This window comes from Dromiciops gliroides, chromosome 1 (assembly GCF_019393635.1).
Source record: "Dromiciops gliroides isolate mDroGli1 chromosome 1, mDroGli1.pri, whole genome shotgun sequence".
Lineage (NCBI taxonomy): Eukaryota > Metazoa > Chordata > Mammalia > Microbiotheria > Microbiotheriidae > Dromiciops > Dromiciops gliroides.
The window spans coordinates 549,715,789-549,738,820 of NC_057861.1; the positions used below are offsets into that span (position 1 = coordinate 549,715,789).

Sequence of the window (23,032 nt, forward strand, 5' to 3'; positions counted from 1 at the left end):
AAGCATGATCAAAACAAAAAGGAGTGTAGACATCATATTTCAAGAAATTATAAAGGAAAACTTCTTAGACATTTTAGACCCAGAGGGCAAAAAAGAAGAAAATCCACCAATCACTTGCTAAAATAGATCCCAAAATGATAACTCCTGGGAATATTATAGCCAAATTTCAGAGCACTCAGGTCAAGGAGAAAGTACTAAAAGGAGCCAGAAAGAAATAATTCAAATTCCATGGATTACACAAAGTTTAGCAGCTACCACGTTAAAGGAGCAGAGGGCTTAGAATATGATATTCTGGAAAGCAAAGGAGCTAGGATTATAGTCAAGAATAACCTACCCAGCCAAACTAAATATAATCCCGGGGTGGGGGGGTGTCAAATAGATATTTAATGAAATGGAGGACTTCTGAACATTCCTAATAAAGACTAGAGCTGAATAGAAAAACTCACATTCAAACACAAGACTCAAGGGAAGCATAAAAAACATTCCCAGATGAGAAGATGATACATATGAGAAGATGATACATATGATGATACAAATAAGATGATAACTCCTAAGAATTTGATAATCATTAACGCAGTTACTAGGAGTCAGCTCAGATAAAGGACATGGATATGAGTTTATTATTTAGGGATGATCTCAAAAGAAAAATGGAAAGGTGAGAAAGAGGGATGTCCTTAGGAGAACAGGGGAAGGGAAAGGATAATTATACTGCCCATGGGTTTTGTATATTTTTAAATTCTAAATGTGGGTTTTAATATGTCCCCCCAGTTTTGGGGGGAAACTGGCTAAAATCACTGATAAATTCAGCAAGAGTTTAGGCTTTGAGGGTCTATTAAAAGATATAAGATAGTAAAGAGAGAGAAAGATTGATATCAGATTCCTTATAGCATGGAAATCCTATCCTTCCTAATCCTCCCACTTGAAGTCCTGCCACCAAAACCAATGTCTCAAACCACAAGAGGAAGAAGTTCCCTGCCAGCGTCCACTTCCTCCTTCATATCCTCCTCCCAGAAATCGGAGGTTCTTCAAGCTGATTGGCTAGTGTCATTCAAATCCATTGGTTCACTGGACTTGAAGGTGGTCTCAAGTTAAGTTCAAAGTTTTTAGCTTCTGAGAACAATACCTTTTTAAGGACTAGCCAGATGTGTTTACAATCTAGTTAACAATCAGTTTACATTAATCTCCAGGTGGGCCTTTGAGTATCTGCTAAATCCCCTTATCTACCACATTCCATTATCTTGACACAGTTTATTTTTGGCATTCTTTTGATATCTTCCTATCCCTGAGATATCTTGTGAAATGAAAGCTCAATGCATTCAAGATAGTACCACCTCCAGCATGGGCAACCTCAGTGTATACTTTGTCTGGTCTATACATTCCTATTGATTTCTGTTTTCTTAAATGCCTGTTCAACTTCCTCATATAGCATATTGAAGATTGAGGTGCTAGGTTAAAAAATAAAAAGAATTTAAATAGGACCCCACAAAGTCCTATTTTAATGCTTCATTGTGGCTTGGAGGTCACTCTGAGCTCTTAAAAGCTATTGGTCTTGGGGGCAGCTAGGTGGCGCAGTGGATAAAGCACGGGCCCTGGATTCAGGAGTACCTGAGTTCAAATCCAGCCTCAGATGCTTGACACTTAATAGGTGTGTGACCCTGGGCAAGACACTTAACCCTCATTGCCCCACCCAAAAAAAAAAAAAGAAAGAAAGAAAGAAAGAAAGAAAAAAGCTATTGGTCTTGGAGACAGACTGGGTCTTCTGTCTAAAGGACCTTTCTCACTAAGTAGAGAGAGGTTCATCTTCAGTTTATGAAATACCAGGTCCATAGTTCTCAAATTGTATTGCATGGTGTCCTGGGCACCAAAGCAAATTCACAGGGGCTTGGTGAGATATTTCAAATTTCTTTTGCATAAGAAACAACTATTTCTTTTGGCCTAGAGTAAATATGAAAAAAATCAGTGAGACACTAAAGGTGCCGTGAACAGAGAACATTTGACAACCTCTGCAGTAGGTGATAAGAAAAATTGTAAATGACTTTTGTTCCTGTTCAGCCCCCACTCCCCACCCCATCTGCATCTGCAATGATAGTGTTTTCCTTTTTTTTTTTTTCTGTTAGCAATGATATCAAATACAGGAATCTCTTCTACAGCTGAGGAGCAGAACAAAGAACAAGGCCAAAGGGACCACAGGTTCATAGATTTAGAGGTGACAGGGGTCACAGAGATAGCTAATAATCACTAGCATTATCCAGTGCCTACCATGTGACAGACACTGTACTAAGCACTTTACAAATATTACTTTGTTTGATCTTCAAAACAACCCGGGGGCAGGGGGGGAGGGGGAGGGCAGCTAGGTGGTACAGTGGATAAAGCATCAGCCCTGGATTCAAGAGGACCTGAGTTCAAATCTGGTTTCAGACACTTGACACTTACTAGCTGTGTGACCCTGGGCAAATCACTTAACTCTTGAGCCCTGCCAAAAAAAAAAAAAAAACCCAACACCCTGGGAGTTTGGTACTATTATTATCCCCATCTTACAGATGTGGAAATTGAGGCTGAAAGACGTTAAGTAACTCGCCCAGAATCACATAGCTAGAGCCTGTCTGAGGTCAGATTTTAACTCAGCCCTTCCTGACTCCAGGACCAGTACTCTAGCTAATTTACCACCTAACTAAAACAGAAGGCATCTAGATTAATCTCCTCATTTTACAGATGAGGAAACTGAGGCCCAGGGGGGTTAAGTTCTTGTGGCCACAGTCACATAAGTAACCTTGACAGAGTAAAGATTTAACATCGCATAGTTTTGAGAGCTTCTGAAACTTATTTGTTTGTACGTGAACTTATCCGTTGGCATTCTCAATATGGACTATCTGTCTAATGACTAGTGAATTGACTTCTAATTGAAAAGATTCAACCTTACCAATGTTAATATTCTTATTATAAACAAACCCAAAATGCAAAAGCTAAAGGGAAAGGCAATTCACAAGTCGTCCTTGGAAAAGCAAAGGAATTTGATGGAATTTATTCCCTCATGAATCATGAAACACTTGGACCTCTCTCAACTTTCATGATAAACATAACAATTTACCAATATAAAGATAAATGTGGCTTATGTACCACCATCTTCTACCAAAGATCAAGAAGTGAAGAAATCCTAAGGATTTAACAGGATCTGCCAAACCAAGTCAATACCTACTTTGAATCCTGGTGACTTCAGTGCAAAATTACTTCAATACAACATACAATTTCATACCTGGTGACTTCTGTGGGCTCAAGAAAGATGGCAAAGGCAATGTTGGAAAGCATGACTCAGTTTTAAGAAATAAAAGAGGTCAAAAACTTTCAGATTATTCAGATGTCTCTTGTCTATTTGCCATGAACACCTTCCAAAAGACAGCTGGAACACATTGGACAAGACAGGCACTTGAACAGATGATTACTGCTGAAAAAAATCCTATCAGATTACACATGTCTAACCAAATCAGCTTGTTTGCTGTCTTGGGAAGGGGGGAAGAAGAGGAGAGGTAGGAAATTTTGGAACTTAAAACATTACAAAAAATGAATGTTGAAAATTGTCTTTACATGTAATTTGAAAAAATAAAATGCTATTTAAAAAAGAAATCACATCAGAATCATCTGTTTGTGTATAGTCAGACAAGTAATTAGTTAGAGCAAAGGTCAAAATCAACAACAAATTAGAAGGCTGAAAATGAGATGAAGATAACACATTCAATTGCAAAAGCTTTAACCTTACATTCAAATGAGCCATCACTGTTTGAAAATAGAATATGGGAAAAAGGAAACAATATTAATCTTGATTATTACCATTTCCTAAAAAACTTTAATGAATGTAAAACAGTTAATCAATGAACACTTATTAAGCACCTACTATGTACCAGGCACTGAGTTAAGCGCTAGGGATACAAAGAAAGGCAAAAGACAGTCTTAGCTCTCAAAGAACTCACAGTCTAATGGGAGAGACAATATGTTAAACTGTGTTTAAACAAAGCATAAAGGACAAATTGGAAATCATCAACAAAAAGGAAAGACTCAACAGAAAAGGCACAGGAATTAAGGGGGATTGACTTCTTATAGAAAGTGATATTTTAAGCTGGGTCTTAAAGGAAGTCATGGAAGCTGAAGAAGTCAATAGGTGGAGATGGAAAGAAAGAAGAATCCAGGATTGGGCAACAGTCAGCAAAAATGCCCTGGACTCAGGAGATGGAGTATCTTGTGAAAAGAAGAGCAAAGAAGACAGTGCCAAAAAAGAGCCCAGAAACAACTTTAGAAACAAACTTGTGGTTTTCTTGCCAAATGAAGACACACAATAAAGGTAATAGATTTAGAATACAAACTCATTTGCAAAACACCATAAAGGAGGATGGCGGGCAGCTAGGTGGCACAGTGGATAAATCACCAGCCCTGGATTCAGGAGGACCTGAGTTCAAACCCAGCCTCAGACACTTGACACTTACTAGCTGTGTGACCCTGAGCAATTCACTTAATCCTCATTGCCCTACCAAAAAAAAAAAAAAAAAGGAGGATGAACTGTAGCATCTCCTAAAACAGAAAGAAAGAAAGAAAGAAAGAAAGAAAGAAAGAAAGAAAGAAAGAAAGAAAGAAAGAAAGAAAGAAAGAAAGAAAGAAAGAAAGAAAGAAAGAAAGCAGGAAAAGCTAAAACTTATCCACGGAAAGCTGATGTGAGATCAAACTAAGGCACATCATCCCAGGAATACTTGTATAGGAAACAGAATAGAGGAAAACAAACAGGTAAGAAGTGCAACAGATGTGATATTGTTTTCATAAGCTCTTAGTAAACCAAAAAATTCAATTAACCAGAGTTGCCTCTTCTTCAATCAGTTGACTGATTAATAAGTCACACTATAAGTCATGGAAGGCAATAGGTACTTTCTGAATTCAACTCAGGGCAAGATGTTTTAGGAAAGATATTGCCAAGCAGAAGTGCATTCAGAGTAGAGTGGCTAGTATGGTAATAGGGTCTGAAAACTAGTTCATATGAAGAATAATTAAAAGAACTAAGGGTGCTTAGCCTGGATGTTTTGTCCCAACACCATTATAGAAATGGGACTCACCGGCCCTGGATTCAGGAGTACCTGAGTTCAAATCCGGCCTCGGACACTTGACACTTACTAGCTGTGTGACCCTGGGCAAGTCACTTAACCCCCATTGCCCCGCAAAAAAAGAAAAAAGAAATGGGACTGAAGAGATTATTAAAGAATAATTATACAGGCTTGAATAGCAAGAACATATCTGAAAGAAAAGATCCAAATTGATTCAAAGGGTTTGGTTCAAGAATACAGAGGTAGGCAGGATTCCTGAAAGAGAAATTGCATAAGGGTGAAAAGAGATGGAAGGTCAGGCAACATCATGAAGTGATTATAGCAAACATTGGCAAGTGAGTTTGACTACAAGAAGATTCCATCAAGATATTAGCCAATAAAAAAAGGAAAAAGAAGTTGTTGCCAAAAAAAAATTATAATACTTTCTTAGTAACAACTACTAGTCACCAACCTTTACTCGCTAAGCTACTTTTGTGCCATACCATGAACCTGAATTATACAAAACAGAAGACTTTGGGAGACCTCGTGTTGTCTTCAAATACTTAAATATCCTACCATCCTCATAAATATTATCTTACACTTACATATTCTGCAAAACATTTTCCTTAGAACAATTCTGTTAGATAAGAAGTGCACATACTATTGTCCCCATTTTATAGATAAAGAAACTAAGGCCTACAAGCATACAGCTGAGTAACAGACCTGAGATTCAAACATTCTAATTATAAATCCATTGCCCTTTCCACTATACCACACTGCTATGTTGGCCAATGAAAGAAGCCTTGGATTTGCTCCTGTTTGCTTTAAAGGGCAGAACTAAGACCAAAAAGTATAAGTGGGAAGATTTTGGGATCCATCTACTGAACTTCCTAACAATTAATTCTAATTGTCCAAAAATGCAATCAGTTGACATTTAGGTAAGGAGTTCTCTGTCACTGGAAGTATGCAAGCAGAGATAGGTTAATTTGTCAGGGATGTTACAGAAGAAATCTGTATCTTGGTTGTGAAACTGAATTAGACAGACAACCTCTACAGCATGGATTCTCAACCTTTTATGCTTCACAGACTCCTGAAGTTAAAGCCTATGGACCTCCTATTTCTCAAAATAGTGTTTTAAATATATAAAATAAAACACAGTATTATAAAGGAAACTAATTATATTTAATTTTTCACCAAATTTTTTTTAAAAAAATAAGTTCACATACCTCATGTTAGGAGCCCTTGCTCTAATGTCCCTTTGGATGCGAAGATTACATGAGTCTGTGTGTATATTAAATCAAACAGTGGTATTCACTACTTTGGGAAAGCTGAAAATTTTCTTTTATTTAGCCTCAAGTCCTGCTTTGACAGACTTAGGTAAAACAATCATGTTTTTCATGAGGCATTCTCCTCAGAGATTACAGCAATACTTTCTATCTAATCTTGATCTTCTCTGGGCTTTAAAATATGTCACAGTCAATTGTCATAGATTCGATAAAGTGGCAGAGATAGAGATGGAGAGACTTCACACAATTTTAATAAATATGTCCCATGAAGAGATTAGGTTGGTGATCAACAGCCACCAAAATCTGACACCATAGCATCAGCAGAGGAAGCTGAGAATTAGACAAACCTAATTTCAACTGGACTAACACCTGGAAGGGGCCAAAGAAATCATTCATTCTGCCCACTAGCATTTATAAACTGCCTGCACTGAAGGAGAGCCAGAGCAAATTATGAGAGAATAAGGCAAATGCAACTGTGGTTAGATACTAATTTATCCTGGCTAATTACAATCAGTTTGGCAGTCATTTTACATGTGCAGATAGACATAGTTCAATAATAACTGTCAATTTCAATTTTTAAAAACCAACCTTATGAAGTCATTGGTGTTCCCCCTTACAGGCCAAGACAGGAAGTTGGCTTCCTTGAGTTCCATTCTTTCAGATATTATTATTATTATTATTATTATTATTATTATTATAGGGATGGGGACCGGATGTTTGATTTCACTAATATAAGGAACTCCCAGGTAAGGAAAATGCTGCTACTAATATAGATCAGCACCTTCTCTACAACTTGCCTTAGAGACCTAGAATACTGAAACTCCCCCAAGGTCTTTTTTTTTTTGGGGGGGGGGGGCGGGCAGGGCAATGAAGGTTAAGTTGACTTGCCCAGGATCACACAGCTAGTAAGTGCCAAGTGTCTGAGGCCGGATTTGAATTCAGGTCCTCCTGAATCCAAGGCCGGTGCTTTATCCACTGCGCCACCTAGCTGCCCCTCCCCCAGGGTCATAGAACTAGTATTGTCAGGGGCAGGATTTCCTAGCCCCTGACTCGGATCTTCCTAGCCTCATGGCTTACTCTCTATCTACTGTACCAGACTGCCTCTATTAAAAGCAATTATATAATACTATAATTCTAGGCAAAGTAGTGTAGTAAATAGAAAGTCAGTCTTGGCCTTAGAAATATCTGACTGAGGGGCAGCTAGGTGGCACAGTGGATAGAGCACTGGCCTTGGATTCAGGAGGACCTGAGTTCAAATCCGGCCTCAGACACTTAACACTTACTAACTGTGTGATCCTGGGCAAGTCATTTAACCCCAATTGCCTCACCAAAAAAAAAAGAAAAAAGAAAGATCTGACCCCATTTCTGATATATATTGGCTGTGTGATTCTTGTGACCCTAATCACTTCAATTTTTAGTGCCCCAGGTAACTCTCTTAGACTGTATGTTTCAGAAAAGTTGCTGGTGAAATTACAGGTCTGGACCAAAATAAATCCTAAAGGATCTCTGATTTTGTCTAAGTGGATCTTAAGTTTGTCTTCATAAGTTGTGGTGGCTAGAAAATTCATTGTCCTTCAGCCAACCAAGTGATAAGCCTCCTTAAATTTATCCAGGTAGTTGTTCAAATGACAGACGCAGTGAAGTGCTGGGGCCCACGCTTGAGGTCTTTGCAGCTCAGTAGCATCTTCTGGAGTTTATGTTTTGCCTGGATAGCCTTTAAGAAACCAGGGCCACCACCTCTGTACAATGACTAGACCTCAGAAAAGCATTTTAGCTGAGGGATACAAGGTTATAACAATAAAACTTACATGTGTTTATTCAATTGAACAAACATTGTTTAAGAAGAAGGGAGGGGGGCAGCTAGGTGGTACAGTGGATAAAGCACTGGCCCTGGATTCAGGAGGACCTGAGTTCAGGTCTGGCCTCATACACTTGACACTTGCTGGCTGTGTGACCCTGGGCAAGTCACTTAAACCTCATTGCCCCTCAAAAAGAGAGAAAGAGAGAGAGAGAGAGAGAGAGAGAGAGAGAGAGAGAGAGAGAGAGAGAAGAAGGGAGGAAAGGAGGAAAGATAGGAAGGAAGGATGGAGAATTAAAGGGAGGAAAGGAAGAAGGGAGGGAGGGAGCAAGGCAGCAAAGGAGGGAGGGAGGAAAGGATGAAGGGAAGAAAGGAGGAAGGGAAGGAGGATGGTAATAAAGGAAGAAGGAAGAAAGGAAAGAAGAGAAAAAGGGAGGAAGGAAGGGAAGGGGAAATGGGAGGAAAGAAGAAAGAAAGAGGAGGAAGAAAAAGAGGAAAGACAGGAGCAAGGGAGAAGGAAGGAAGGAAGGAAGGAAGGGAAGAAGAGAAGAAAGGAAAAAGAATGAAAGACTTAATAAGCATTTGCTATGTACAAAACAATGCCCTAAGTAGTGGAGATACAAAGAGAAAAGTGGGGCAGTCCCTGTTCTCAAAGAAAATCCACATAGGAAGCTTCTGCTGCAAATAAGATGGTCCTTAGAGTACAGTGGTGAGGCAGGAGGCAACCTTCCTTCTTTTTTTCTTTTCTTTTCTTTTTTTTTTTTGGGGGGGGGGGCAGGGCAATGAGGGTTAAGTGACTTGCCCAGGGTCACACAGCTAGTAAGTGTCAAATGTCTGAGGCTGGATTTAAACTCAGGTCCTCCTGAAGCAACCTTCCTTCTTTAGCATCATTTCTCTTGATTAAACCATATCTGTTTCTGATATTGAGCTATTTGATGGCTCCAACGACTTTGAAGGCAATCACCTTCTTTAGTGAACTTTCAGGAACTGGCTAAGTGTTATTTGCTTTACTCAGACACATTTGACATTCCATTTTTGTTATTTCATCATCACAGCCCTGTTAAGTTTGCTTGGCAAAGTAAGTGTCCCTGCTTCATCCAGTCTTGCTACATCGATAAGTTAGGGTACCACTGGTAGGCGAATGGAACAGTGAAGGCTTCATGATGATGCACCTAAGCCAAGCCCCTGAAAGAGGGAAAGAAAACAATTGCGGGAAAGAATTTTCACAGGCAGAGATGTAGGGGATGTTCTGGGAAAGCCCCTGAAAGCTTTCAAACAAAGAAACCATGTAATCAGGTCTGGGTGTTAGGGACAGTATTTTAGCAGTGATTGGAATATGAAAGAGTGGAGATGAGAGGAACTTGGGCAGAGAAACAAGTTAGGAGGCAATTACAACAATGCAAGTAAGAGGTGATGAAGGCTTGAGCAAGGATGGCATCAGGAGGAGGAAAGAAGGAAGGTATATGACAGAGACTTGGAAACTGATTGGATATAGGGAATGATGATATGGGAAGAGTCAAAGATGACTGAAGTTTGTAGCTACTATCAATTGAAATAGAAGGGTTGGGGGGCAGCTAGGTGGCGCAGTGGATAAAGCACCAGCCCTGGATTCAGGAGGACCTGAGTTCAAATATGGCCTCAGACACTTTGACACTTACCAGCTGTGTGACCCTGGGCAAGTCACTTAACTCCCATTGCCACCCCAAAAAAAAAAAATAGAAGGGTTCGGTGTTGCCTAACTTCTTTTCTCTCCTGCAATATGGTGCCGTGGAAAGAGAATTGGATTTGGAGTCAGAATCTGAATCCTAGCTTTGTGGCTTGCTAGCAATATGACCTTGGGCAAGTCATTCCCCTCTTCTGGGCCTCAGTTTCTAAATAACTTTTTTTTTGACAGTCTGTCAAGTTTTATTGTATGAGCCAAATAGAAGGGTACTATGTACAGAGAAGATAGGGGAGAATCATGTCTTGGTCTCCTCCTCCTTAGACAAAGTCTTGATGATCTCCTCCTTCTTAGCTTTCGTGCTTCCTTAGTCTTGGACCAGTGAGCTTCAGCCTGGTCAGCCAGGAGCTTCTTCCGGGCCTTGTCTGCCTTCAGTTTATGAATGTGCTCCATGAGGATCCGCTTATTCTTGAACACATTACCCTTCACCTTCAAGTTCAGGCTGTGGTACATATGGTGGTCAATCTTTTTGGATTCACGATATCTTCAGAGTAGCCGCCATAGAATCCTCATTCACCTCATCCGGGTCACCTTCTCAGGCATACGAACATTTGCAGTACCCTTTCTCTTACCAATACCCATGTGCCTGCCCTTCCATCGAGTCAGAGTATTTTTCCAGCATCCGGCACGGGAGTGCACAGTAACAGGCTTCCGGATGATCTTTAATCAGCTTCCGGATCTGCTGACGGGAATTGGCGTAGGCAATTTCATTGGTCTCATTGGGGTCAAGCCATACCTTCTTTTTTCCAAATCGAAGGACACTAGAGGCAAGCCTCTTCTGAACCCTGAGTATACTCATGGCTGCAGCCACAGCACAGAAAAGGAAAGGAGAGAGCCCAAATAACTTTTAAGGTCTATTCTAATGCTAGATCTAGTATTCTACGACCTTTCAGCTTCAAACCCTGTTGACCAAAATTTACACCCATCGTATTTCACACAAAGTCTTGTGAAAAAAAAATACTTTATTATTTATCATTTATTTAAACCTAACTTTATGTTGTTAGAATTTGTCTGACCCAAAAGTTTACTGTAGGGATCAGACTGCTCTCAGAGATGTTCTGGGGAAACTGGATGTCTTCAGGGAAGGCTTAGATCTCACCCAGGTCTTGAGTCCCCCCGTGGTGTTTTGGGTTACCCAAATTTGTGCTTATACTTGCGTCTCAATAGACTTTCAATGTTTACACTTACAGATATGATGAATCTGTAAATGAACCTTGCCTGGGAACTATCCTCTCTACAAAAGAGCTGGATTGCTGTGGTTCCTGGGCTAGGACTCTTTCCTGATCCCTACAAAATGTCAACCTCAAAGAGACTCAGAAGAAAGCCACACCTTCATCGGTCTCTGCTTTACCAAATGACCAGATAAATTTCTTTCTAAATTTCAGATTTGGGGGGGATTTCTTTTCTCACCACTAGCACTCTAAATCTTTCTCCTTTGGGCTGAAGTAAAGAATGTAGAATATAAAGAAAACCTGGGATCAGAACAAAAGGATTTTTTTTAAGTCCCATAATACTAAGTATATATTATTTACCTCCCTCACCTCACCTCACCTCACCTCTCCCTCTGCCGTCATCAGTTCCATAGACCAGCTGCCAATATGTGATGTGACTGCTTAGCACAGAGCTACCTAGTCAAAGCAGGAAAGATTTCTTCACATTTCACATATATGTTACAGACACTAAATGTTGGTGTGCTCCCAAGTCGAAGCACTGAGGTGCGTTGTCTTCTCAGCAGCTCAGGGTAAGTAACGTATGTCTGGAGATGATCTCAGGCTTGTGCAATTTGCCAGCATTTATTTAATTGAGGTAGAGGAGCCAAAATCCCACCACCCACTGCTGCTCTCATCTGTGCAAGGCAGCTGGTAAGACTCCTACATCCCAGCTTTATTAAGAACCTGTGGGAATAGGTGCGGGGAACAGGAAGCGCCAACCAGCTCTTCCACTCTCTCTGTTACATCCTACCTCTCTCTGATGGTAGAGGCTTCCCCTGCAGACCCACAGACTCGGGGAGACATTGGACAAAGCCAGTCTTACAATGAGGCAAAGTAAATGAATGACTTAAGGGGTACTCGGTAAGGTCTCTTTGACCCAACAAAGTCTCTCCTAAATGAAACTCTATCATCATCAATTCTTAAAATCACAGAATCTTAAAAGCAGTCAGAAAATATCTCATCTTCATACCTGTCCAGTGTATTAGTCTCCACCACACTATCCCTGTGTTCATCCAGGCTCTCCTTATAAAAGCATTCCTCCAGGGATGGTGAATTCCCTTCTTTACAAGGTAGACCATCCTATTTGGGGGTCACCATTTGAGTATTACCTGAAAGACATCATTGGAGAAAGGGAACAGACTAACCCAAGAGGCAATTTGGCATTTGGTAAGAGATAAGAGTACTGGGCCAGGAGTCAGGAAAACCTGGGTTCAAATCCCATCTCTGATACTAGCTATGTGGTCATGCTTAAATCTCTATACCTCTTGAAGCTCAATTTTCTCATCTCTGTGTAGGTAGGGAGCATCCCCATGGGCCCCTTTTCAAAAACTTCAGGTCAAGGAAATGATAGGAGTAAGCCAAAGGCATAGGCAATTTAAAAAGGGGGCTGAAGTGTTTGGGGCAGAGTCTTGGAGCAATTTTGTCCATCTAACTGGGGCTGTGTGTCCTCTCTAGATCACTAGACAGAGCTAGATTGTTTAAGCCCAGTAGAAAGGAATCTCCTCTTCCCCCCAACCCCACCCCCACCGCCCTGACACGTACACTTGCTGGTGTGAGGACAGAGATGAAAGTAAATGTGTGCATGAGAAAAGAGCTGAGAATCAGTGGCTGATCCAGGTGACTGCTGGAGCCAAGACTCCTGAGTCACCTGCACTAGCCGGATACTCACCTTCTAAAGGATTGTTCCAGAAGTAAGAAAAACCCAGGCTAGAAACCTTACTAGCTCCCGGTGCTTTTAAAGCCCTTCATAACCTGGGCCTCACCAACTTTCCAGCCTCCTTGTACATCAATCCCCTTCTTGCTGTTTGAGATCCAGCCTGTCTGGCCTTCTTTCTGTTCCTCATACACAGCACTCCATCTTCCATCTCTCTGAGTCTATGTACCCAACACAAGGCATTTTTAACCAGACCTGTGATGTTGTCAGTATATATATATATATATAGGAACTTACTGATGTTGTCAGTAAGAAGAATCCCTCTACCAGTGCAGATGGGCACCTACTCTGCAACTTATAGAGTCTTTGAGAGTTGGCTAGGTCACTGAAAAGTTAAATGACTAACAATCGAGTACGTGTCAGAGATAGGACTTACTCCAAGACAAGATCTCTATTCACTATATAATGTTTCACATTAGGCAAGGTATAATGAGTGGGGGAAAATGCCAGCAGCCCAATATACAGTTACAGATGGGGGACTGGGGATGGAAATGGGGTAGAAGGAGAGAGAGAAGACAAGTGGTAGGAGCTATACAGTTAAAAGGGGGTTTGATCAGCTGGTATGTTCCCTTTCTTCATTTAGGCAATTGCTATTTTTAAAAAATCAGCAATAGGCAGGAGCTGACCTAGACACTTGCCTGTGGTCTGTCAAGGCAGGTCATTGTTGGTGGGCCCTTCAATATAAGTCCCCACAAGATCTGCTCTCCAGGGATCACACAAGCAATGTGGAAAGCCCTCCCTCTAATATCTACTGGTCAGTGTGTTTCCTACATACTTGAGTTTGAGTCCCAGGGGGTAGTTCTTTGATTTTGTCTTATGGGACAGCAAGAAGCCCTGATGGGGTTTATATCTGTCTATGAATAGCAGAAAGGAATTTGGTAGCTAAGTTTATTGGGTCAGATTATGAGGGGGAAATTGCCACTGATGAACCTATAATCAATCCCAGACTATACTGGCTCAGCTCTTCTCTGTGGACATCATTCAGAGGCACCCATATATCTCCATTCTATCAGTACAGAATCAAAAGGAATCAACAACCATTTATTAAGTGCCTGCTGCATACAAGGCATTGTGCTGAATAATGGAGACACATAGTAAAATAGAATGGCCTCTGCCTTCAGAAAGATAACATTTTATATTCTTCCAAATGAAGAGAGATAGGGGAAAATATCCTCATATTGGGGGAGTGGGGGGCCGAAGTGGGGAATAGTCTCACAACCTCCACCAACTCAAATATTATCCATTCTTCAAGACCCAATTTCATTCTCCTCCCATGAAGTTCTCCCTGACTGTACCAACTCACACCACTATCTCCCTTCTCTTACTTTTTTTTTTTTTTGGTGAGGCAATTGGGGTTAAGTGACTTGCCCAGGGTCACACAGCTAGTAAGTGTTAAGTGTCTGAGGCCAGATTTGAACTCAGTTTCTCCTGAATCCAGGGCCGGTGCTCTATCCACTGAGCCACCTAGCTGCCCCCCTTCTCTTACTTATTAAAATAGTTTAGTTTATGGTATAGCTGAAAAATGATTTTATGTTGCCAAATCAGTAACTTTTTTGTTTATTTGTTTCTTTGTTTTTTGCAGGGCAATGAAGGTTAAGTTACTCTCCCAGGTCACACAGCTGGTAAGTGTCAAGTGGTGTCTGAGGCCAGATTTGAACTCAGGTCCTCCTGAATCTAGGGCTGGTGCTTTATCCACTATACCACCTTGCTGCCCCTAAACATTTTTTGCAGGGCAATGAGGGTTAAGTTACTTGCCCAGGGTCACACAGCTAGTAAGTGTCAAGTGTCTGAGGCCAAATTTGAACTCAGGTCCTCCTGAATCCAGGGCCAGTGCTTTAGCCACTGCGACATCTAGCTACCCCCCAAATCAGTAACTTTTTGCTTCACATATCTAGTCCACAGGTAAGATGTTTGAGGGATGGGATGACATCTTTGTATCCCAATAGGGCATACACCATTTCAAGAGTGATGGACTTTAAGTGTATTCCTGTTCCCTCCCTACTCCTCCTCTAGGAGCTAAGTGGATTGGGAAGCATTGGCTCAGTTAGGTCCAGGGTTGGATAAATGGAGTAAGGGGAGCAGGGAATAATGAGGTCCCTGTCTAGACAGAGATACATCGACAGAGCAGCCAAGGGCCCACGGAGCATCTGCCCCGCCAATGTTTGCCCCTAATCAGCCTTGCTCAGCACCTGCCTCCCTTCTCTGCCAGACTCCCTCCAGTTCTCACTGGCCCCAGCCACAGGCTAGCACTCAGCAGACACTTTCCAGGTGGGAATCATTTCCTTCAACCTTTCCCAGGCCAGCCAGATCAGGGTACTACCTTTGGGCAGCAGAAATGGGCAAAAATTGCTTCATTTCAGAGCCCAGTCCACACATTCAGGGTTGTTGCTGCTCCCGGACTCAAGGAGAAGATTCAGCAATCCAGAGTTTCCAAATTGCTACTGGAGTTATTCTTCCCCACCATCTGGCTTCAATAGAACAGGCGTGCAGCAAATCACTGTTGTTCAGATAATATATAACCCATCACTTAAGGCCAGCCAGCAGTGGCAACAGCAGGAGAGAACACAATCTGTAGTGAGGACGTGCCATATGCTTATTTTTAATTCTTGTAAACAAGATCAAAAAGCTCCCTTTCCATATTTATTGGAAGGGGGAGGACTAACAGGAAAGCCAGGTAGGAAAAGCCAGGTAGTCAGTCACTCCTGGAAGAATGGCGACATAGAAGTTTGTCTTCAGCCAGCAAAAATCACAGACGAGTAGAATGGCTTTGAGAGATACATTATGAATTTGTTATATTTTTTATATAAAAGCAAATTGTATATAATAGTCATAATTTCTCGAATGACCCCTTTTTTTCTTTTCTACTCTATAGATCAAAATGTTTATGTTTCTAAGTTCAAAAATAAAAACATTCTTTTAAAAGTTTGTCTTTAGTATAACCCTCTTCCCACAGATGCCCAATGTTCCCAATGTTCCCACCCCCTTCCCAGTACCATCCCATCCCTGATATTTCTAGGACTGGAAGTGCATAGGAAATAGGACTTGAGTGCATCTAATTCCCTTATCACATAGATAAGAAACTGAGGCTTAAAGAGCTTGAGGAACTTGCCCAAGTTCCCACAAGTAGCAAGTAACAGAACTGGGGGGCTAATTTAGATCTGGCTTCATATCTAACATCCCTTCCATGACTTGATTATTTTATTCATCTTCTACCAATTCCCTTGTCTAGTCTCCAAAGTTATTAAACTTTTTCTCTCTCTTTAAGCCTCCATCTCTTTCTCTTCCCTCCCTACTCCCTCAAATATTATCCCAATCTCTACCTAGGCTCCATAATTTCCAGTAAAATAATAGCAGTAGGATGGAGCTGGAATATTGAAATGTGTTCTTTTGCTGCTGAAGATGGTAAAAATCATATCCAGTTATCACAATTCCTGGGAATGGGCCCAATTTACATGTAAGTGGAGTAAGCATTGGCCAGCTTGTTATGCTTTTCAGAGCTCTGGGATGGCCTTCCCCACCCCAAAAATATCACCACCCAGAAGCCACAGGTGTGTCAAATTCCACCATTTGAAATTTAATCTTTTGGGTTAAACATTGTTCTTTCTAAACACACATGCGCATGGGCATGCGCACGCACGCACGCACACACACACACACACACACACACACAATACATAGGGGGGAAAATATATTGTCACCAAAACCTTAAGGTAAATTAGTTTAGCATGTCCATTTCAATCAACCAGACCTCAGACTTGTCCTCAAATATTTTACAATCTAACTTGGGGAGATAGGACTCAACAATTAGAGAAATGCTATGGAAATTCAGAGAAGAGAGAGGTGGCTACAAGTTAGACCATGGACCTAAGCACAATGTGAGCTCCTCTAAGAACTGGAAGAAAAAAATGAGGGCCCCATTGATTAGGGAATATCTGGGAAATATGTAGGATATGAATAGAGCAAAATATTATTATGCTGCAAAAACGATGCAATAAGAAATTCAGAAAAACATGTCAAGATCTGTATCAGGTGGGGCAGCTAGGTGGCCCAGTGGATAAAGCACCGCCCCTGGATTCAGGAGTACCTGAGTTCAAATCTGGCCTCAGACACTTGACACTTACTAGCTGTGTGACCCTGGGTAAGTCACTTAACCCCCATTGCCCTCAAAAAAAAAAAAAGATCTGTATCAGGTGATGGAAAATGAAATAATAGAATCAGAAGAATAATATGCAGAAAGATCACTAATTGGAAACTAAACTGAGTAACCAAAAATAGATATGAAACATGCCTCCCTCCTCTTGGCAGAGAAGGGAGGGAGTACAAGGGCAGAATGTCGCATACATTATCAGACACAATCTATCTCTCAGATGTTTTTGACTGATTTTTTTTTCCAAAGAAGAGTTCAGTTTAGGGATGAAGATGAGGAATGGGTTTATCCAGAAATGACAGTGATATATAAAACAAAAGGCATCAAGAAATTATTTCTTTAAAATACTATAGGTTCCTTGAGGGCAGAGACAGTTCAGTTCTAGAACAGTGACTTGCATAGAGTAGGCTCTTAATAAATGCTTGTTGAATGGATTATTACTTCAAGAAGCTTGTTTAATGAATTCGAAAGCCAGAGATAATTGCTTAAGAATCATTGTCCACTGGTATCAAAAAGAAATGGATATCTGCCTCTACATACTGACTTAGAAAACCATAGATTAATATTATCTATGCTTTGTTGTATTTTTATTTCTTTCATCAAACATTTCTCAATTACGTTTTTGGGTGGGGCAATGAGGGTTAAGTGACTTACCCAGGGTCACACAACTAGTAAGTGTCGAGTGTCTGAAACCGGATTTGAACTCAGGTCCTCCTGAATCCAGGGTCAGTGCTTTATCCACTGCACCACCTAGCTACCCCAAGATATATTATCAAGATGACTGGAGATGGCCCTGGATATTTGAGGCAATTGGGGTTAAGTGACTTGCCCAGGATCACACATGTCTGAAAATCAGATTTGAACTCAGGTCCTCCCAACTTCAGGACAAGTGTTCTATCCATAGTGCCACCTAGCTGCTCCCTCAATTACATTTTAATGCAGTTTAAGCAGCACTCACAAATTTGGCAAGTTTAACACTACTGCTTTCCTCATTTGTGGGTTAAAATTCAAGCATATAAAAGTGAAAATGGGATGAGAAATTCTAGCTGTTGCTACCCCTTGCCCCAAAATCTCCCTGGTTGAGTCATGTAACAGTCCCATATTTGAGCTGCGATAAAAATGATGATTAACGAAGCTAGAAAGGTTTGTTTTCAGTTCAGTTTTAAAAGCAGAGATGAAAAGAAGGGAGGGAGTTATCTTATCTGAATCTATTTTCCCATTTCCCAATGGACTAACCAAAAAGTAGAAAATGAAATGATTTAATTTCTTGATGCATCCCTTCCCTGCTTTGTTTTCTGTCAACAGCCCACAGTGCTCAGGGCAAAGATAATAAAACATCAATTCTCTCAAGATGAACTTCTCTTTACCCAAGAAGGCAAAATATAACCCCAGTTTCATCAAAATCAGAATGAAAGGATGGAATAGGTTGGCTTGGCTTCTGTAGGACTGAAGTATTCATCTGATGATCAAATGTGACCAAATCAAGCCCTTTCTTGGAAGTAGAAACTGTAGAGAAATGTGTAATAATTGACATTTCTAAGGAAATTGTCTCTTTGTAGGTTTTTCCCCCTTAATGTCAGATTATCATGAAAAGAAATATTCTATAAAGACAACAGCCAATAGGGGAAAAAAATGTTTCAGAGAGCTAATTTTGGTGGTGAAATTAGGGAGTTAAGTATCCAAAAAATACTCCAAATGTGTCCTGGAGGAGGAAAGTTAATACCACCGGTTGAAGGTATAAATTATTAGTATTATTATCACTTTTAATAATAATGTTAATGGTATTAATAATAGCTGATTTATATTGTAATTTATAGCTCACAATGTGCTTCCCTCACAACAACCCTATAGGGAAGCACTATATTGCAGATAAGGAAACTGAGGTCTGAAGAGGTTGTAACAACCTGGTTCACATAAGTAACAAATGGTAGTGCCAGTACTCAGATTCAGGTTCAAGAATTTCAGAGGTGCCAAGAGCTAAATCCCCTGTACAACATCCCCCAAGAGCAGTTATCAACCTTTTTTTTTTTTTTAATCTCCAGTAAAGGGGAAACTATGGCTTTCTGAAGCAGCCCATTTCACTATTCGGGGATAGTTGTAATCCTTAGGAGGGACAGCTAGATGGCACAATGGATACAGTGCTGGGCCTGGAGTTGGGAAGACCTGAGTTCAAATTTGACCTCAGAAACTTACTATCTGTGTGACCCTGTTTGCCTCAGTTTCCTCATCTATAAAATGAACTGGAGAAGTAAATGGCAAACCACTCTAGTATCTTTGCCAAGAAAACCCCACACGGGGTCATAAAGAGTCAGACACAACTGAAATAACTGAATAACAACAAAAATTATTAACAAAAAACAGATCATTCCATTCTTCAGGTAGCCCCTAACCAACAGACTTGCAGAAATGTCTTACTTCTAAGACTACTTCCATCCACTCTTTATATACTATATGGAATATATGGGGTGTTTAGGGAGGACTTCTGGTGTGAGAGCTGCTCTTCCACCTTTGGTGTCCACCTGACTCACCCAGCTCTGGCCTGTGGCTCCAAGAAGCAGCCACACCCTGGTAAAAACCATCTCAGCAGCCGGGCTAAACCAGATTGAGGGTAACCAACAGACCTCAAACTCTTTGGTGGGTTAGGGGGATGTCTACCCTAAGCATGTGGAGACTTCTCCACCCCCATGCCAGGCAGATGAGAATATTTTGTTCCAACAGCCATAAAGGTGACTGAAGCAGGCTCTGAGGAGCACTTAGAGCTTGGTCAGACATGGATGACAACAAGGTCACCCACTGCATCCTGGGCCATCACCAGTCATCTTGCATTTCGTCTTGCCACTGGACTTCAACAACTCTGCAGGAAAGAACGAGGCTGATGACTTTGTCCATTTCAGCCTCAATAAAATCCAGTCCACACACAAGTCACATAAAATATGCACCTACTATCCTAAGCATGCTACACCATTCGTCTTGCTGTTCAGTCATTTCAGTCATGCCCAACTCTTTGTGACCCCATTTGAGTTTTTCTTGGCAAGGACACTGGAGTGGTTTGCCTTTTTTTTTTCTCCAGCTCATTTTATGCATGAAAAAAACTGAAGCAAACAGGGTTAAGTGACTTGCCCAGGGTCACCCAGATAGCAAGTATCTGAGGCCAAATTTGAACTCTAGGGAAGTACAAATTTGTACACTTGCCTCAAGCACAAAATTGGCACTGAAGCAAAAATAAGGTTTATCATCCTGATCACGCATGCTCTCACCATATTAGAATTTAAGATAGAGTCTACTTCTGATTTGTTGTTGTTCAGTCATTTTCAGTAAAATCCAACTCTATTTTTTTTTAAATCCAACTCTTATTATCCACATTTGGGGTTTTCTTGGCAAAGATACTGGAGTGGTTCGCCATTTCCTTCTCCAGCTCATTTTACAGATGAAGAAACTAAAGCAAACAGGGTTAAGTGACTTGCCCAGGCTCACACAGCTAGTAAGTGTCTGAAGCTGGATTTGAACCCAGAAAGACTCATTCTCCTGACTCCCACCCTACTTCTAGTAGGTAAATTGATTGTTCCTTTCAGGAAGGTGAGTATTCTCTTCATTGAAAAAAAAATCAGGGCAGCTAGGTGGCGCAGTAGATAAAGCACCGCCCCGGATTCAGGAGGACCTGAGTTCAAATCTGGCCTCAGACATTTGACACTCACTAGCTGTGTGACCCTGGGCAAGTCACTTAACCCCCATTGCCCAGCAAAAAAAAAAAGAAGAAGAAGAAAAGAAAGAAAGAAAGAAAAAGAAAAAGAAATCTTCCTAAGCCACAACATGAGAAATTACTGACCAGATAGAACACATGCTAAAAATTAGAATTTGGCTCATGAGCTGAGTACTGTCTCCACCTACCACCAATCCCCTCCATCTTGTGGCGAGCCATTGCTCAGCTACCTTCCATAAAAGGGAAGGGAGGAGAATAAGCATTTATTAAGCACCTGCTATGTGCCAGGCACTATATATTCACTACTCCCGAGAATTAATACTTAGCACTTGCACAACACACACACACACACACACACATATGCAGGCACGCACGCAAGCACCCATACATGCACAGATCTTTCAAGGACATGACCAATATGGGAATTTGTTCTACTTGATCTATGCATATTTATCACAAGAAATTTTCTTTTTGTTCCCAGTGGGAAAGAGGAGAGGGAGGAGGGAGAAAAACAAATGCTTATTAATTGGGGGAAAAAAAGGAGTAGTTGACTGTGTTCACCTTGCTTCCTCACCCCCATCTGCCTTTCATGCCCCTAAAGAAAAGAGGTTGGAATTTTGCCATATCAGTCTTGAAAGGTTGCCAACCCCTGTCACAAAAAGATTATATCAAAAGCAGGGTGAGAAGCAGGTGGTGGTCTTGGACATGACCTTAGTCATCTATATGATATGGAACTGCCCTTGTGGATTTGTGGGAATAGGAAACTTCTGGATTAGGAATATCCCTCTGTCACTGCAGATAGTCACTTTGTCTCCAATTTGCAATTTTGAGAGTTGGTTCATATGGTTATTATATGTCAGAACTTGAACCCAGGCTTCTGTCTTCAATTCTGACTCTCTATTATCTACCAAGGACTCTTCATTTTTTCATGTATCCTGGACCCCTTCGACAATCTGGTGAAGCCTATGGACCCTTCCTCAGAACAGGATTTTTAAATTAATAAAATATATAACATTACAAAGGAAACCAATATACTGAATTATAATTATCAAAATATTTTTAAGCTAGTTCGCAGAACTCAGGCTAAGAACCCTTGATTATGTGCCGTGCTTCCTCTTGTGGATGACTGAACTGTGTCTAAAAATACCACTGGGACAAGAGCATCATCAAGAGAGCCCAACTTCACCTAGTATTTGATTGGTCCTAGTGCCTGGCCCTAGCAGCCAAGCAATGATGTTTTCCTACCTCTCTGATACTTCCAGTTGTCTAATAAGGCCAGCTGATTTCCCCCCTCTGAACAAACTCCACAGTTTGTCTTTCCCCTCTGGAGAGCAGAGGCAGTGGAATGGACGGCAACTCCAAAGCCATCAAGGTTCCCTGCTGAAACAAAACATGACAGATTTATACATGTACAGACTCTTTCATTCATTATTTAATGTTCCCAATAAATATTTGCATGACCCAATGCTAGAGGAAACATGCTATAATAACTCACCAAATTGTCCTTGACAAATGCTATTGCCTTAGAATTTCAAAGCTTGGGACCTCAGTTTTCAAAGCTCCTTGGGGCACATCCCCAGTGTTACTGCCTCGTATAAAACATTCTCTAATACCTCCTTGGGGTAAGAAAAGGATGTTGTTGAATGAATGGATCCAAAAAACAGCTAATCTTAAATTTCTATGTCAACCTAGGAGTTACATGTAAAGTAGTAGCTTACAATTGTTTAATTAAGTAAGCAAGCCTCTGGTGCTAGTCCTAGCCTCTAGGAACTTACATTCCTAGAGCCACCTCCCTCCCTCCAAAGGTGAAGGGTGGAGAGTAGAGAGTAGAAAGCTCCTACAAGTTCCTCCATTTAAAGCAAGTGCCTAGGTCCTCCCCAGAAACTGAAGTGATACAAGGGAGAGGATTATGTCTCCTACATGTAAAAGCTAATCTGTTGGGGGCGGCTAGGTGGCGCAGTGGATAAAGCACCGGCCCTGGATTCAGGAGGACCTGAGTTCAAATCCGGCCTCAGACACTTGACACTTACTAGCTGTGTGACCCTGGGCAAGTCACTTAACTCCCATTGCCCCGCAAAAAAAAAAAAAAAAAAAAAAAAAAAAAAAAAAAGCTAATCTGTTACTGGCTAAATGGAAACTGGGGTGCAGGGGACCACAGATCCCTGGAAGAAGGGGTAAAAAATATAGACTACCTGGTCTTCCAGATCATGGGGGTCATGGTGGTCAATGCTCTATATTTCTAAGAGCACTTTTTTTAATAGCAAAGAACTACAAACAAAACTGATATTCATAAACTAGGGAATGGATAAACAAATTGTAGTGCATGATTGTAGTAGAATCTATTACTACACTGTAAGAATGCTAAGAAGCATAGGAAGAGGGGCAGCTAGGTGGCG

General features: G+C 41.0%; 1 pseudogene; it reads right to left on the reverse strand.

Annotated features, from left to right (window-relative positions):
• Positions 1-10,102: 10,102 nt before the first annotated feature.
• On the reverse strand, positions 10,103-10,663 carry LOC122735813 (annotated as a pseudogene).
• Between the last annotated feature and the right edge of the window lie 12,369 nt (positions 10,664-23,032).